General features: G+C 32.6%; 1 protein-coding gene across 2 annotated transcripts in view; it reads left to right on the forward strand.

Annotated features, from left to right (window-relative positions):
* Window positions 1-952: 952 nt before the first annotated feature.
* LOC124532495 (muscarinic acetylcholine receptor M2) overlaps window positions 953-19,355 on the forward strand; it is a 61,148-nt gene continuing 42,745 nt past the window's right edge. For both annotated transcript variants that reach the window (XM_047107404.1, XM_047107405.1), the window contains exon 1: window positions 953-1,139. The gene's annotated coding sequence lies outside the window, so the exon portion shown is untranslated. The remainder of the gene's footprint in view (window positions 1,140-19,355) is intronic.

The following is a 19,355-nucleotide window of genomic DNA, read 5'->3' on the forward strand; positions in this document are numbered from 1 at the left end:
AGATTTTCGGTCTCGTTCTAGCCAAATGAAAGTTGTCATCTGATCATAGATCTTTGTTATTTGGAATACACTATGTTATAGGACTAGCGTAGCTGCTGATCTGTAAAACAATTGACTACTCAAACCTAGAGGAATTATTTTATATTGAAGTCACGATCATCATATACTGCCATTGGAGTCCTATCATTATGACATCCTATGATAGTTTTATTCCAATTTTAAAAACATAAATACATATAAAAAGATGAAAACAGCACATTCCTATCTATCAACTAGAATTAATGAGCTACACAAAATAAAAAGAAATCCATTTAATATCTGGTGAAATCATACGTAACCTTAACCAAGGTTAAACAATTTTTAACCATAGTTAAAAATCGTTTAAAAACGAAATGTGTACAGAAAAAAATCGTACCAATATGAAGTGATAAAAATACAACACGTGGGGTTGCAAAATGAAATTGCGTGGTGTATTTTAGGCCGTGAAACCGACTGACCGGAAAGATTTAATTAACACTAACTAGTGGTCTGAACAAAGCACTGCTTCGAAAATTTGTTTTCAAAGAAACTTCAATAACTCGAAACATAATAGGTCTGTTCACTTTTTAATTTAGAATCTACAACAATATTTCAATATGATATTGAAATAGAAAAATCTCTTTTTGAGATTCTAAAGCATTAAGTAATAATATTTATCAATTTATTGATTTTTTTTCTTTTTTAGGACGAAGACCACTTTGTCGATTGAAACGAGGTAATATTATAATAATCTATTTAACCAATACAAATATGAAAAACAGCATCATAAATAATATTAATTTAAATATTTAAATCTATTTGCTCAACAGTTGCTTCAACTATCGCCGAGTAAAGTACAACAGTGTCGCCTGTTGCGTCGTAGCGCTACGCCGTAGCCGTAGCAGTTATCTCGCGGACGTCGGAGTTTCCGCGCGTAGTTGATGCTCCGTCGTAACCTATTTAGTTGCAATACGATGAAATATAAGTTACGGTTTCTAAGTTTTATCTAAGTTCTGACTTAATTTAAGTTTCTCGTGTTATTTATTCGAGACTTATGAATTTTCGAGTGTTAAGTTTTTTAATTAAAATATGATACTGAAAAGGAATAATTCTACAAGTTGGTAAGTTATTATATATGAGCATTAAATATATATACGTACATATATATGAATAATTTATCATAAAAAATTTTGACAAATAATTTTTTTTTTTAAATTATAAACATAATTGTTGCTCGACTGAGATTGATGTTAAACTATAGTATTAATCTACTACATTTAAAATGATGATCAGATTTGACGTCACATTTATAATTATTTTTAAAATTATAAGTAAACGACTATTTTTTATTTTTAAATGAGTGTAAATAATTTCTGCCTCTTAAATTGGAAATTTACTATCGGACTGATCACTCAAAATTAAAAAGAAATGAATTATCCATATTATTATAATATATTTTATACCGCAAGCAATGCATTCGATATATGTATGTCAAGCTTATCCTTTATATTATATTAGTATTGATTGACAATCCTGTCGCTATTTATGTATCAAAATGCATAAAATGGATTTATTACACGAAAACCACGTTCATAATACCATGATTATTATTAAAAAAAAAAGTTATTACTAAAAAAATATATATTTTATAATGATAATGATATTTGTCAGTTGTTATAGTTTTTAAAATTGAGTAGTATTTATGTATCCCATGTGTAATTAAATATCGTTTAATATATAAAGTCATTTTTAAAAATGTAATGTGTCAAATTAAGATATTATTTAATATACCGTTTTGATTTGTGCTTATTTTAATTATCACATCATTATAAAAATAATAATAATAAATAAAGCTGTGCCTTTAATGCGAAAAAATTATTGAATTTTGTGTTTAATAATTGTCATTTTCCACACGTGATAATTATTTTTTGTGCGTGGACTTTTAAGGGTTAAAATTTATTTTTTATAGTATAGGTTGACGGACGAGCATATGGGCCAGATGATGGTTAGTGCTCACCAGTACCCATAGACAATGCCGTTGCAGGAAATATTAACTATTCCTTAAATCGTCAATCCGCCACTAACCTTAGGAACTAAGATATTCTGTCCCTTGTGCCTGTTACACTGGCTCATTCACCCTTCAAACCGGAACACAAAAATACTGAGTACTGTTGTTTGGAGGTAGAATAACTGATGAGTCGGTGGTACCTACCCAGACGGGGTTGCACAAAGCCATACCACCAACTAAATTATATTTATTATTATATCACATATCTTTATGAATCTATTCAAATAATGATATTATATACGAGATATAGACATTCACGGAAATAACACATATTAAAACATATATATTTACAACCTCACATTTTACCGACGATTTTTATTATATTATGTCCGGGTGAGTGAAAAGGTCTATGTTGTATTTGCATTGAAAAAAGTCAAGTGGATGCTGAACTATGAAACCTTTTTCACTTATTTTTCCATCTCACTCATGCTAAAGAGATGGCGCAATAGTTAGGATACATAATAAAAAAAAAGTTGCGATTTCCAATCCGAGTCAGCACCAATGCAATTTCATGAGCTTTTTCTGTTTTTAATCCATCTACGGCTATAAATGAGAATCAGCATATGTCGAATAGAAAATGCTCTCTACTCGCATTGTAGCAGCGTAGTTGAATAAGCTTCGAGCTTTCTCCTCTTGTGTAGATGAAGCTTTAACTCAACGCTTTAGTTGGTTTAACTTATCTTTGAAATTGGAAGTAGCAATTTAAAATAATGATGTTTGGCGATCGAATATTTGATACTTAGAAACAACAACAACAACAGCCATTAAATTTCTCACTCCTGGGCTAAGACCTCCTTTCTTTGCGGAAAAGGTTTTTGGAGCATATTCCACCACGCTATTCCTGCTGGAATGGTTCCACCATTATTTAAACGTTATATATGAACAACAAAAATAACAACAACAGACTGTAAATTTCCAACTGCTGGATTAAGGCCTCCTCAATCTTTGAGGTAAAGGGTTGGAATATATATCACGACGCTGTTCCAATGCGGGTTGGTGGAATACACATGGGGCTAATTTTTAATGAAATTAGACACATGCAAGGTTCCTCACGAGGTTTTTCTTTGCCGCCGAGCACGAGATGAATTATATGCACAAATTAAGCACATTAATATTCAGCGTTATTTACCTGGGTTTGAACCACTGGATAAACTCGGCTCTAGCGTATTTACAACTTTTACAAATCCGTCTGGAATCTACCCAAATTGTCTTGCACATAACCACACATCTTCATGCGTCTCCCAATCAACTGATTACTATTTCACCCTGTACAAAGCTTTTCTCTACATACTTAATGATCTCCAGTATACCAAGTTTAAGATTACTTTCTAATACCATACCATTTTCATCTTACCATATATAGAAAACACATTTCTGTACAACCAAAACACTTCAATTTTAAAGCGATACCATAACTGATTTCAATAAAAATAATCCAGCTATTAGTTATAAATGTTGAAACTCTACATAACTTCAAAAAGCACAATGGAAAATTAGTGAGAGCCTATTCAATTCATAGATCGACCCTTTTCTAGCCCTCATCCTTAGTCTATTTTCTTATTTAAGGTCTATCCCCACTGCTTAGAAACCCAAGTAATCCAACAAATGACAAAGATTAAATCTTATATTGTTCTCGCTGACAAAGAGAAAACGGTATTTCAAACAAAAAGCTTTAAATGACGAATTTGAAAACATTAAAGAATTTTTATTTTATTTATTTCAATGCATAATCACATTTTTAAGCAAATTAAATCAAATAGAAGTTATGAATATTAAAAATGTAAATTACAATCCCATCAAAACAATACTTGTCAAAAAAATCAAGTCTCGCAACTCAGTTGTTCTACGGTAAAAAGTTGTGATATCCATGTAATACCAAGTCTTATCCATGTAATACTTAAGCGATTTCCCGTATTAATTAAATTATTTAGTACAGTGCAGTTGCATAAAGCAAAGGTTTATTTGGCACCAACTATCCGATCTTAAAATTAGTATTTTTTATTTATTTTTTAGGTAGACACAAACGATGTTTAACGTCCACGATAACATAGCCTACATTGAAAAATTCGCTTCTACTTCCAGTTCTTACATAGATCTGGATTTCTTTTTAATTGTTTTACTGTTCGCGCTGTCACTTGGAACTTCGCAGACAAATCGACAAGGCTTCCCTCAAGCTCACTCTAAGACATTGTCTGCGAGAAAATATTCTTAATGTGTTTTAATTTTCTAATGTTGTGTTTCTAAACATACATTAATAATCTATTTGTATGTTTTTTTTTTTAATTATAATATAACTAAAATAGTAAAGTTAACATATCTAATACATTTATTTTAAACTTCTTAAACTGCAGGTTTTTTTATGACATTTAAGTAGCACCATTCAAGTAAATAGGCCAACCGATGTAAGTTATCACCACTGGCCGTAGGCATCGATACTGTAATCATTCCTAATAATCAATGCGCCACCAACTTTGGAATAACTAATAGAAATTCCAAAAATGTAAACCTAATTTAAACAGAGTAACTACAAGAAAACACTATAAGTAAAACATACTATTTTATTTTCATCTTCTTTCAATTTATTTATTTTCATACTCTTGTCTTTTTGGACCCAGGGGAACAGTTTTAATTTATCTGTTACTGTAATAAAGTCTTAAATATGACAAAAATACATACGAAATTAAACAAACTTAAACGTACTGTATGTACTTAAGGCTGTCTGTAATTAAATGGAATCGTAAATCCGTCATTGTTCAACGATTAAGATATAATTTACATATCTACGGCTTAACCGGCTCAATATTAATCTTTACAAATGAGGTTTGATTCTATCTGTTTAGTGTTGCTAGTTTTACATACAATGAAACGTCATAACTTGTCTCAATCTATAATAATAATAGCTATCAGTATATTTTCCACTGCCAGTCTAAGGCCTCTTCTCCCGTTGAGGACTTCTTCTCAAAGGGAGAAGAGGCCTTAGAGGCTAGGAGTATATTCTACAACGCTGCGCCGGTATGTTGGTGGAGTTACATCAAAATTTTGTTGAAAATAGACACATGCATTTTTCCTGACGATGTTTTCCTTCACCGCCGAGGTCGAGATGATTTATAAATAAATACTAAGCACATGAAAATTAATTAGTCCTTGCCTGGGTTTGAACCTACAATCATCGGTTAAGATGCACGCATTCTAACCACTGGGTCATCTTAGCACTCGATACGATGATAAGCGACAATGTAATGTGACCCATGAGCCTTGTGCCAAGGGCATTTATTACCTTTTCATGAAATTATCTTTTTAAACCTTGTGTCACTTTACTTAAAACCGATAAAGTTATTGATGTCATAAATACTTAAGTTTATGACCAATTTTATGTCGTAGTCATTAATACCTTCGTTAATATCTCAGATTATATAATGTTCAAATATTTGCATAGGTCGTGTGTGTCTTTGTTCTCGTCAGATACCAATTCAGCGTTTGGGTACAACTTGGCTTTGCAAAATTGAGTTTAACTGTACATTAAGTATAATTTATTGTTATTGATATTTTTAATATGTGTAATACAAACGAAATATCTGTCGTTTAAGGGTTCTATGTTTAAAATTAGATTTTTCAAGGTCATTCGTATATGAAGATTTTTCGTCTATCTATCTGTCTGTCTGTTTGTTTCGGCTGTTCTCTGGAACGATTGGAATTTGACGGGAATTTCAGTGGCAGATAGGAGATAGGGAGTTACTTAGGCTACAACAATAACATTTTTGTTATAATCAAACTCGCAGAAATCAAGACGCGAGTATAGCTGGTCTAAACTACTTAACGAGATGATTTTGTTGTAATACCGAACTGAAAATATAACTACTAAGTTTAATAATTTATGTACATTTATGTTCTAATGGGAACCATAATTCAGGCAGATTTGTATAAGTACAGCGCTTCTTTAGAGTTTTTAGCTTATTAAAATGCAAAAATTCAACATTTCCTATTGTCCTTTTCCACATAACATTTTCCTTGATATCTTCAGGTGTTTCCAGGTACTTTTATGAATACTTCCACTATCATTGGTGTTCGAACATTTACTCATCAACCATATTAAAAAAAAAGTAACACAATGACCTCGCGAGCTCACATATGTTCAAAAAAATAGATAACATTTTTTGTTTGTTATAGAGTATCTATAGAACCGGCAGTTTTTTATTGAATCTCAATAGGGAAACTCGGTAAGCTACAAGCTGTTTAAATTCGCTCATCCCAGCAATAGCGTTTCCATTGCGGTCAAGCCACGATTTACCATTCTGCCGTCCTGCAATGTATTTTAACAAGTTAATTTGGTAACTTAACCAACAGCGTCGGTTGCCTGGAAGAGACCGCTATGTAGCGGTAAGGTTGCCAAAATTATACGCTTCTATTATGCGTACAATAAAATATAAAGTAAAGTTTATTCCTTTAACTTTTGAACCAGAAAATACGCGGAACCCGAAAATACTGTTGATACTGCGGAGAACAGTTCTTTCCATTGTAAAACGATCCCACATGATTTGGTAGAGCGAGTATTTAAAATGGATACACATAGTATTCATAGTAATACAAAACAAATCTCAAATAGGTTCTAAAAGTAGATTGTTTAAGGTCCTTCGTACATACCTCGTATTAATAATAATATTTATTTTAGATATTTATTGATTATTATTTAAGTTACATAACCTTTAAATCTACGGTAGTAAAAAATAAATTGAGATAAAAATACACATACAAATATAAAACGAACAGTTTCGGCATATAAGTTATTACTTATTGCCCTTTAGTTTAATCCAATGGTCTAAAAACTCATTCACATTGTAGAGACATGGGTGAATAATTAATTCACATAATTTAACAAGAACGAAAAAAGGTATTAAGTTAATCATATCTATGACGTATCTGAAGGAATTCACTGCACATGAAATGTCAGACTATTATGTCTGATACGTATATAAGATGTACGTATCACGAGTGACGTCACGCTGTCAGTCTGCTGTCAACATTTCACGAGTGAGATACGAAATTAATTCTTTCGGAATCGCCTTAAGCGTTCCCATTGTAATATTTTATTCAGCTCAATACATAGCCACAGATAAAAAATAATGTCAAGAATAAAATATAAACTAAAGTTTTCGTTCTGTGACCCTTTCTATTTCAAATTTATTTAACGTTTTTTCACAAAGGCGGTCTCGTTCGATTTGACAAGGGTATAGATTTCTGTTGAGAAATCGAAAACAAAGATATCTTTAAATCTCATAAAATATTAATTCAACTGAAACCTGTGACGCTTAAACTTGTTCAAAGCAGTGCATTGAAAATAAATCATTAAAAACAAAACTTTATAAAGGGAACTCCAATTCTTTGTATCGAGTAGACAGTGGAAAATATTCGCTATAAATTTTAATTAGAACGATCTACATTTCATCTCTATAGCAAAGCTATCCCCGCAACTTTATTCATTATTTCTTTTTAAATCCTTTCAATAACTTCAATTATTTCTGGCTATAAAATTTATGATAATATTTACAAAGACCATGAACAACTGGATATGGATAAAGTTATTGTAAAAATTTAAGTATATATTTATATAATACAATTGTTCGTATTTTGAACCGTAATGGTTCAGTGGTTAGAACGCGTGCATCTTAAGTGATGATTGCAGTTCCAAACCCAGGCAAGCACAACTGAATTTTCTGCTTACAATAACTTTCGTGATCGTCGGCGAAGGCAAGCATCGTGAGAAAACCTGCATGTCTCTAATTCCTATTAAATTTATCAGACCTGTATCCGCCAACGAGTATCAAAGCATCGTGGAATTAGCTCTAAACCTTCTAAATCATTTTTATTTAATATAATATGATTTAAATAAATTTTTGTGCTTAATTGACGTGTAGTATAAATGTAAATATATATGTACGTGTGTATTATTTTATTCTAATTAGCGTCGAGGCTAGTTACTAGGCTGGGTATTTCTGACGAAATATTCTCACCAACGGTCACAAAGGGATCACGACGATTCTGAACATGAGAGACTTGATGTTGTATCTATGTTTTCGCACACATTTAAATGTATAAAAAGAGTTTAACGCACACATTTACATCTATGTATACGTATAGTATGTCGTATTTGTGTGAATGTGAATTGAATGTGTGCGTTAGTTTATCTGATTCGTCAAAGTTATCAATAGATTTTGTTTTTATTTCCCGATCAGTCTTGTTACAGTTTAATAGTATACTCGTATATAGAGAGTTATCGTGTTACATGAATAGAGATCGTGCAGCGGTTACGTAATAAAGGGATGTGCTGCGTTATGGTTTAATAACCGAAGCACGTACGATTACCACGATAGACAATATTACTTTTAATTTGAAACTGTATCTGTACATAATACCTTTTTTATTGCTTAACCTTAATCGAAATATTGCATTAAGAACTATATCAAACTAAAAAGGTATTCGTCTTTTAGTGAAATCTCAGAATAGTACCACTTACTAACTTTTTTTTGAAATTATATTTAAAACACATGAAACAAATATTGTGAGCCTAATTAATTCAAAGAAAGTATTTATATACATCATATACTCTACTGCCAAACAGCTATACTAATTATGTTGAGTTTGAAAGGTGAGTGAGTCAGTGTAACAGACACGAAGATATCTTAGTTCCAAAAGTTGACAGCAATGTAAGAAAGGGTAGGATATTTATTTGAGCCGTTCATGGACGAGGATGACTACTCACTCTCAAATGGACCATTTCCTTGTCCATAATATACGTTATATTATGGACTGGCAATAGCAATAGCAAGTGATGAAAAAACACAATACTAGTTATTGTGTTTTTTCAGAAGCCCGAGTCGGATTTGAACCGATAAATTCAGGATATTGTTCTAATAGCCTCATAAGACAATAAGGAATGACAAATAATTTATTTGGTGGTAGGGCTTTGTGCAAGCCCATCTGTGTAGGTACCATCCACTCATCAGTTATTCTACCGCCAAGTAACAGTACTCAGTATTGTTGTGTTCCGGTTTGAAGGGTGAGTGAGCCAGTGTAACTACATAACATCTTAGTTCACATTGACGATGTAAGGAATAGTTAATATTTCTTACAGCGTCATTGTCTAAGGGTGATGGTGACCACTCACCATCAGGTGGCCCATATGCTCCTCCGCCAACCTATACTATAAAAAAAAAAATAATAATAAGGCCGTCGACTCATGCAGAGTACACAAAGTATGAATATAAAAATAATTCACTCAATAAAAAAGTTTAAATCAATTAATTGCTATTCATACGATTCTTATGAATTATAATTCACGGACCAACTTCTGAATTGGACAATAAACATTCTTCAACAAACTTGATCTCGTTAAATAAAATACGATATAGTTAAACAGGGGAAAGTAAAACATTTTGTTAGGGGAAGTTTTTAAAAGAAGAATGAAGTTTATTGTATGCTTACATTCGATCTTGTTTGGAAAGCGATTATAATCTAATTTGTGAAACCTACACCCAAGTAGAAAGTTTAATGTTATTTGATGTTGGTGATTAATGTAAAAATAAGTTTTATTTAATTGGTTGATAGCATCCTAGACATAACTCTTGGACTCAATAATTTATTGCGCATTAATAGTATAGAAAATTACTATTATTAGATGTAAAAATATAAATATATGTACATTGGAAGGAATTTAAAAAATTACCATCTGTTGTCGGCATTTTATTACCTTATAAAAAATATATTTATCTCAAATTCACAATAAGAATAGGGTGTGGACTTTAAAAATCGTAAAGAAATTGTTTTGTTTTAACAAAACAATATTTTCTAACCGGTTCCATTTAGTAGATTATAGGCAGATTTCCATCTAAATGTTTAATATATACTATTTTTATGCGAAAGTAACTCATATCTCTTTGTATATTACTATTTCAAGGTCAAACTACAGAACGGAATATGAGGATATTTGATACTTTTAAGCTTGAACTTAAAGAGTATGAGCCACTAATTTATTCATAAAAGCTGATACGATATGATGAAACTAACCCAACGACACCTAATCACCCAGTTCGTCGGTTGACGTGTTAGGATATTAAGCGGGGGTCAGAGTAAAAATAATTATTCGAAACTCCGAAACGATTCCCATAACAAACTTTACAAGTTTACAAACTTTTAATAATATTTATGGTCGAATTAATACCGAATCATGTAAAATTTCCATTTATAGTTGTAATTTTAAAAACCAATATATTTTGATTTGTAATTTACCCTGCGGCTTTACCCACGAAATTTATAAAACACCAACTCCCATACTCCGTTTTACTCCCTTTGGGGTTGAATGTCACAAAATCCATTCTTAGCGGATATCTTCACCCTAAAAGAAATTTTCCTGTCATAATTCAACTTGGTAGGTGTTTTAGTTTCTGAGATTTCATGATTAATCACTGAGTGGTATTTTGCTTCAATATATATAGGTTTATTGTATATCAAAGGCTCTGCTAAATGTTCGTAAAGTATCACTTCGTATACAAAGGACCCCCAACATATTACGATGTTAATTTAAATAGTTGAAACTTCAAAATGTTCATAACATACCATTATCACTTCAAACTTAGCTCCATCGCAGTGATTGACCCAGTGACCTAAACATAATATCTCTTGAGATAAACGCATACAAAGCAACAAGTTCTCACTGTACAGCCTCTTTTTACTTATGAAACATTAAGTTTATTTGCACTAGCGTTTGCAATGAACACGTTCTACTTTTGTATCGTGCTATAAAGAATAATATGATAAATCTTATTGGTTTATATTGGATTAAAGTCTGCAGCAACAAAATTTAACGGTACTTAACAATAATGAAAAGCATTGTGCTAGGTATGAATATAAACAAAAAGACTTTATGCTTGCATTCTCTCTTGCATCGAGTATGGTTGCGTAAACCTGGGCGCTGATAAGACGATATAAGGATAAAATGGCGAAATGCAAGAAAGCTATGTCAGGAGTACAGATATACGATTTAAAACTAAAGTAACAATATACTATTTCGCGTCGACCAAAACAAGTGGAAACGTACAGGGTATCTTCTACGCAGTAAATCTGAGAAATTGAGCAAAAAATGAAGGCAAATAGTCTAGATTTCGAGAGATGCCTCTAGAAGCCAAGGTTGTCAATCGCAAATATGTCAGAATAACCTAAAATTACATTACTCTACTTTCCTAAGTAGAGTCTTAGATCCTAATGCCTTTTAGATCCTAATAAGCTTATGTCGTAAGGCACACCGATGGAGCAATTTTTAAGTTTTTTTATGAACTACAAAATAAACATACAACAGATTTTTTAATGTCAAGTTCAATTATTTAGTTATAAAGGATCTATTGTTATTATTATTATTTATAATGGTCACCATCGCGGATAGACAATGGTGCTGGAAATTTTTCGTAATATTAATAGCAGCTAATATTAGTTTTGTGACTGACCTGAGATTTGAGGCCAAAATCTAAGGGTTTGCAGACCACTACTAGTCACAATACCAACAACGATTAAAGAAGTATAATTTTTATCATAGACTATATTATCTTAACTAATTTATATTTAGAACGCATTCACATGCGATCCATCCTCCGACTTCTACAGTAAAATCCCATCTTTTATTTAACAACAATGAGTCACATCTGCGAAGTAAAATTTTAAACTGGATCTAACAGTTCGCGCAACATTTCAAATTTAACTGAATATTGTTTATTTTTAGATATAGATATAATTAAAGTATCTTTTCTTTCTGTCATGTGATGGTGTCAGGTTTAAGTGAGATTTTAAATTAATATGGCTACTTTCATTAGTACAGTTATTTAATACGGAATATTTACCATGTTTCGAGATTATCTACGATGTCGCGGGGACAAAAAAAAACTTTGTTGGTTAAGCAAATTTAATTGAGAAAAAAAAAAATTATAAAATAATCTGATAAACAAAATGATTTTAATTTACATAAAAAATAATCATCAGGGGTGAGGTCGTTGACGGTATCTGGTCATGGACATCAACAATTTAAAGCTAATATTAATGAGTTGGCATCTTTAAATTAAGAACGGATAAAGCAAGCTCAAACCCACGAATGGAATACATCAATAAAAGCCGTGCAACCAAAATAGCGGCAGCAGCAGAAGCAGCAGCACTGGACATGCAGCAATTCCTCCGACGAAGCAGATGCTCGAACTCAGCAACAATTCTCAGCTGAGTCCGCCCAGCAACACCGTAGTACTTCAGAATATACTTTATTTAAAAGTATATATGTATATAAATACATATAAAAAAAAAACACTCCCTGTGAACAAAACAACTTATTACCTATCTTGCATAAGCACTAAGAAGGTCCTAAGAATGCCTTAGACACAGGTACAAGCAATAAAGAGTTATTAAAATTCAACAATAACTCACAAGATTGAAGCTATTGAATTGGATATTTAAAGTGTCAAAAATGTACAAATTATTGCTTAATTTGCAATAACACAAAACGGAAAATCAAGAACTATATTTATTTTTACGAAATAGTGCCTCTAAGTGATTTAAATCACTATAGGATTCGACTTAGGTCATCCAATACATGGACAAGGTCTATGTTCAGGTTTTGAGTAAAATATGAAGAAATTAATAGAAATAATTACTGAGCCATGTAGGATATTGATTAACAAAGGTAATTAATGCATGAACTCACCTCAGGAGTGTTTAAATAAATGAATATTCGGCAACGCCTGTCAAATAATGCACGTGGCCGGTATTATACGACGACTGGAATTTAACGAAAAATATGATTAAATATCATTCTAAAAACCACTAATGTGCCTCGATTATGCAAATATAAATTGTTTTACTTACGGTTTAGTAGCCTAAACCTCTTAAATATATATAATATAATAGCTTGACGACGTAGGTAACCCTCCGTTTACGTAAGTATATAATTCGTGTATAATCTGAAACGAATGCAAAACCAATATACGAAATGTAGAAACAACATATGATATTCCAATATTCCAGAATATTCGCTGAATATACTCACGAATAAAAATGATTATATCGTTTTAAAATACACAAGTGTCGGTATGCGACCGGCGCCTGCACAACGATAGAATGACGACGCAGAAAACGCAGTGTTGCCGTTCCACGAAATTGACAGATAATAAAGACAACGACGGTTACGGTTCAAAAATCGAAGTTTTGTTATAAAACCGATAAATGTTTATAAAAATAAATACTATAATTTTAATAGAAATAAATTATTGAAAAATTAAAATTTTTAGGGTTACAGTACCCCCTTCCCCTGTTAAAGAATTCACGCAGGGAATTCGTCGGATGCCCTCATCCGCATCATCACCACAGAGTAAACTGGAAAAAGAGAGAAAAAACCACAACATCTACGAACATCAACATGGAATTAATAATTCCTCAACATCAACCAACTGAAACAAGTATAAATTCGAACTTCGCTAACGGACTGCGTAACAAAGTGAATTCAACTTAGCCTAAGTACAAGAATACGCATAAGAACTGAAAACAATAATCATGTTTGCAGTTTTAAGCAAAACACCAATAATATCACTTTGAAACTGTGAACAAGTCTATACATGTAAACAGTTCAAAAGCAAAAATTACACTACAGCAATTACAACCTAAATTAAAATATGCTAGTCTTCTACACTACAGCAATTTACTTATAAATCTAACAGTTCTACTGATGGTTCCATAACTCACTGCTAGTGAACCATAATCACTTAATTCAGAATAACCTAATTAAACAAAGAAAAACTTACTGCACTATATTCAAAGTAACAAAACCTAAACACAATTCAAACTATACCAAAGAAACCATTCATCAGGGCAAATCTTACACACTAAAATAATCTTTACAGCCCGGATTAATTTTATAGCAACGAAACCTAAAGACAATTCAAACCATTCTAAAGAAACAAAACGTCAGGGCAGATGTTACACACCGAATAAACTCAGCGGCCCGGACTATTTTACACTAACGAAACCTAAAGACAATTCAAACCATTCTAAAGAAGCCAAACGTCAGGGCAGATGTTACACACCAAATTAAGCTCAGCGGCCCGGACTATTTTACACTAACGAAACCTAAAGACAGTTCAAACCATTCTTAAGAAACCAATCGTCAGGGCAGATGTTACACACCATATTAAACTCTGCGGCCCGGACTATTTTACACTAACGAAACCTAAAGACAATTCAAACCATTCGTAAGAAACCAATCGTCAGGGCAGATGTTACACACCATATTAAACTCTGCGGCCCGGACTATTCTATAGATCAACTACTTAAAATAATAAAAAAAACGAAACAACTATTCAACTACATCAGCACACTTAAAATCTTTTATATGCCACTTCCCAAGGTACTTTCCCTTATCATCTTCTAGCTCATACACTAAAGGAGATAATTTACGAATAACTTTACATCGTTCATACTTAGGAGCTAGCTTAGCGGAAAAATATTTCGGAGCTGAACTTTGTTTGTATGTTCGCTTCCAAACAAAATCACCAACCTTAAAACTAATATCCCTACGACGCTTATTATAATATTTAACGTTTTTATCATGAGCTTTCTTCAACTCATTTTTAACATTAGCAAAAACATCTTTCAAACTACACAACTTATCAACATAATCGTTACGCGAACCAAACGTCAAACTGTCTAGTTCAGAAAAATCTGAATAAACTTGACCATCAACGATAGCTTCACGACCGTGAACTAACATAAATGGAGTAAACGAAGTAACATCGTTCACTGAAGTATTAATCGAAAATTGAATTTTCGCTATATTGACATCCCATGTACGATGATCAGAACCCACCAAAGAAGAAACAGCAGTCATAACTGTACGGTTATAACGCTCAACAGTATTGTACTGTGGACAATACACAGGACCTAAATGAATTTGCGGAATATTATATTTATTAAGTAACGATTGTAATTCATTACCTACAAACTGCGAACCATTATCAGCAATAACTGTTTGGGGAATACCATGAACCAAGAAAACATGATCTTCAAGCCGTTGTGCAATAACTTTGCCCGAAGCTCGCCTCAAGGGAAAAAGTAAACAATATTTAGTAAAACAACAGACCACAACAAACAGAAAAGTATTTTGCTGTCGAGACATAGGCAGTGGACCAACTAAATCCATGCTGATACACTGAAAAGGACGACAACAAACCTTAGGGCTTCCAAGCAAACCCGGAGTAGCTTGATTGGAATATTTATAAGCTTTACAAATACTACAACGTGACACATAATCAGATACGTCCTGATACATACCAGGCCAATAAAAACGAAGTTTAACTTTTTTATAAGTTTTTTCTATGCCAGGATGAGCAGCTAAAGTGGAATCATGGTTAGAACGAATGACATCTTCTCTTAATTCTTTCGGTACTACCTCCTTCCAATTAAAATCACTACTAAGAGAAGTTTTACCTTTAGTGTAACGATAAAGTTTATTATTATTAATTTGAAAATTTGGACATGTCTGGGGACGCTCCTTACAACGAATAAAAATATTATTATACCAAGAATCATTCGTGGAACCAGAAGTAACACTAGAAACAGGAACAGAACGTGATAAAGCATCTGGTACAATATTTTCAGAACCACGACGGTGCTCAATTGAAAAATTATATGGAGATAAACGACATCCCCAACGCTCCAAACGACCAGTAGGATTCTTCAAATTTAAAAACCATTTTAAACTAGCGTGATCCGTAATAATTTTAAAAGGTTTACTGCCTTCCAAATAAGGTCTAAAATGTTCCACAACATGAACGACTGCCAAAGCTTCACGTTCAGTAGCTGAGTAATTTCGTTCTTGACTATTCAAAGACCGACTACAATATGCAATTGGATGTTCTTCGCCGTCAATATTTTGAGTTAACATGCCACCTATACCAAATTCAGAAGCATCCGTATGAACGATAAAAGGTTGAGAAAAATTAGGACAAGCTAAAACAGGTGCAGTTGTTAAAGCATTTTTTAACGCATTAAATGACTCTTCAGCTTTAGGTGACCAAGAAAAAGGTAATGCATCCTTACGAGTGGATGTTAAAGCATTAAGTAGACCTGCAATATTGCTAAAATTTCTTATAAACCGTCTATAATACGAAGCTGTTCCCAGAAATCTCTTAACATCTTTACGACAAGTAGGAGTTGGAAAATCTATAATTGACTTAATCTTGTCGGGATCAGTTCTTAAACCTTGTTCGTCAACAACATAACCTAAATACTTTAATTTCTTACGAAAGAAACAACACTTCTTTAAATTTATGGTTAAATTACCAGATTTTAAACGATCAAAAACCTTTTTTAAAAGACTGATGTGTTCCTCAAACGTCCGACTAATAACAATAATATCATCTAAATAAATGAAAAGTTTACCATGAAATTCTGGACCAAACAAACGATCCATTAATCTTTGCTGAGTAGCAGGAGCAGAAGTTAAACCAAAACACATAACTTTAAATTGAAACAATCCACGATTCGGGACAGTAAAAGCCGTTTTTTCTTTTGAGGCTAAATCTAGAGGAATCTGCCAGAAACTCGATTTTAAATCAATAGACGAAAGATAACGAGAATCGCGTAAATTATCTAAAATATATGTTATATAAGGAAGAGGATATGCATCATGCTTAGAAACTGCGTTCAACTTTCTACTGTCTAAACAAAAGCGTAATGTTCCATCAGATTTAGGAGCCATTGTAACTGGATTATTCCACGGACTGTTACTCCTTTCTACCACATCCATAGCTAGCATCTCATCTAATTGACGATTCAACTCGGCAAGCTTATCTTGTGACATCATATAATATCTTTGCTTGATGGGCGCAGCGTCTCCTGTATCAATCTTATGAGTTATAAGATGTGTTCTACCTAAACCCTTCTTCTCCGACGAAATATCTTCAAACATTTTATAAACCATATTGGCCTCATGCTTCTGTTCTTCAGACAAGGACTCAAACGGGTGTAAACAATTAACTGCAGACACAGCAAAATCCTTTGCAGCACAAAAAGAAACAAGACAGTCCTTCTCCAACAAAGCTAATACATCCGGCGCTATATTAAATACTTTCCAAAAATTAATTCCAAATATTAAAGAAGATGATACTTCGGGTATCACATAAAATTTAACAATACGTGTCACATTGTTAACGGTAACGGGCAAAAACATATAACCGGCAACATCTGAATTGGAACCATTTGCCGTAACAATACTCTGCAAATCATCTGAAGGATGTAAAGTACCTAAACCAGAAAAATAATCAACCGCACTGCCTCCTATTATAGAAATTTCAGAACCTGAATCCAACAAACCAGAAACAGATAAGTCATAAATTTTAACTTTAAGATAAGGTCTAACGCTAGAATCATTGGGTAATGAATTAAGGACTGCCGACACTTTAGTTCGATAAGAATTGAAAAATAATTTTACTACACTACACCAATCTTTCCAATCTTTTTCATCGAAATTGGGATGACAGCCCTTCCTTACAACTTTTTGAATTGTTAGAATTACATTTGGGACAGGTCTTAATCGTCTTCCCCTTTTCTCCGCAACGAAAACAAACAACCTTAGGTGGAGATTTACAATTAGACAAAGCATGTCCCTCCGTACGACATCTAACACAAAACTGTTTAGCCACTGGAGTAGCAGCACATGATTTAGATTTTGAGCAACCCTTGTAAGCTAGATCAGGAGCTACCATTTTGTCAGACATACGCGGCGGTTCAACAAATGCATCTGCACGGTTTTTCGCATATTCCAAATGACGGCAGTACTTCTTCAAATCAGCCCAACTATTAATCTCAGTAAAGTATAATTGACCGGTATAAAAAGGTCTGATGTTGTTTTTGACAATTTCTAATTTTTCTACTTCAGTGAGCGGCTTTCTTAATCGTGAAAAATAATTTTGCATTATACTAAGGTATACAACAATCCCCTCATCAATTCCCTGAGTCCTAGAACGAATCTCGTCCAACACTTTTCTATCAAAATCAGGTGGTAAAAAATCCTCCAGTAGCAAGTCTTTCAACTCTGACCACGAAGTAACAGTGCCACAAATTCCTCTAAACCAAGACAAACCACTATCTTCAAACAAATCAACAGCTGAATTAAAAAGTTGATCAAAAGATATACCACGAGCCTTACATAATTCCTCCACGCGTTGTATAAAAGCAACAACACACGACTTACCATTAAATTTTAAATTAAATGAATTAACGTTTACAGAACGACTGCAAGAAACATTTACTTGAGGTGTAATCGTATTTTCAGTTTGAATACCTGCATTTTCAGAATCAAAATATTTTGCATGATCTTCTTCAGATGGAAAATACTTATTTTCTACTTCTTGGCTACTTTTGAAAATGGTGTATAATTTGTCAAATTTATGTGTTATATTTTTTAACATAGAACTACATTCAATTTTTGCCAATTCATCCTTCTCATTAACTGGAGTTAATCTACCTAACCGATGATAAATATGATTACCCAAGGCGTTAATTCTATTCAACGTCTTAAGTTGTAAAGGCGACTTTGAAGTGGTAAGACTAAACAATTCTTTTAATTTTAAAGAAATGATTTGTAACTCCGAAGAGACATCACCGTCATAATCAATAATTTCGTCAGTTAGAACTTCCTTAGAAAGCTTGCGAATTTGTGAACGCAATTCATCTACAGTGTCAGCTGGAGCACCACCACGTATTTCGATCTCATAAACTAATTCGTCCTTGTGTAATAAATTAAAATTAATGGGGCGATCTTCCATGGTAAAGCAGTATTATATCAATGCAACGTACAATGCAATAAGCCAAAAGCAAGATTAAATGTAAAATAATAAATGTTTAAATTAAATTATTATGACCAGAAACCGCCACACTTGAAAAGAACTGAACAATGTTCAGTTAAGACTTAAAATAAACTTATAAGCTTAACTTAAAATTAACTTAGATTAACATAGATACAAAAATATGTAAATATCTTATATTATAACAAAAGCAATATTATTCCAGAAAGAATGTAAAGAATAAGAGTGTTGTATGCAATGAAGTTATAAAAGCCAACTCAAATAAGTTTAGAAAAAAAATTCGAAATAAATTTCCTGTTCATGACCAAAATTTTTGGGAGCAAAAGGATCACAAAAATGCCTAAAATACCGTCAAAAGCCCCACGTTGGGCGCCAAATTGTCG

Source organism: Vanessa cardui, chromosome 9 (assembly GCF_905220365.1).
Source record: "Vanessa cardui chromosome 9, ilVanCard2.1, whole genome shotgun sequence".
NCBI lineage: Eukaryota > Metazoa > Arthropoda > Insecta > Lepidoptera > Nymphalidae > Vanessa > Vanessa cardui.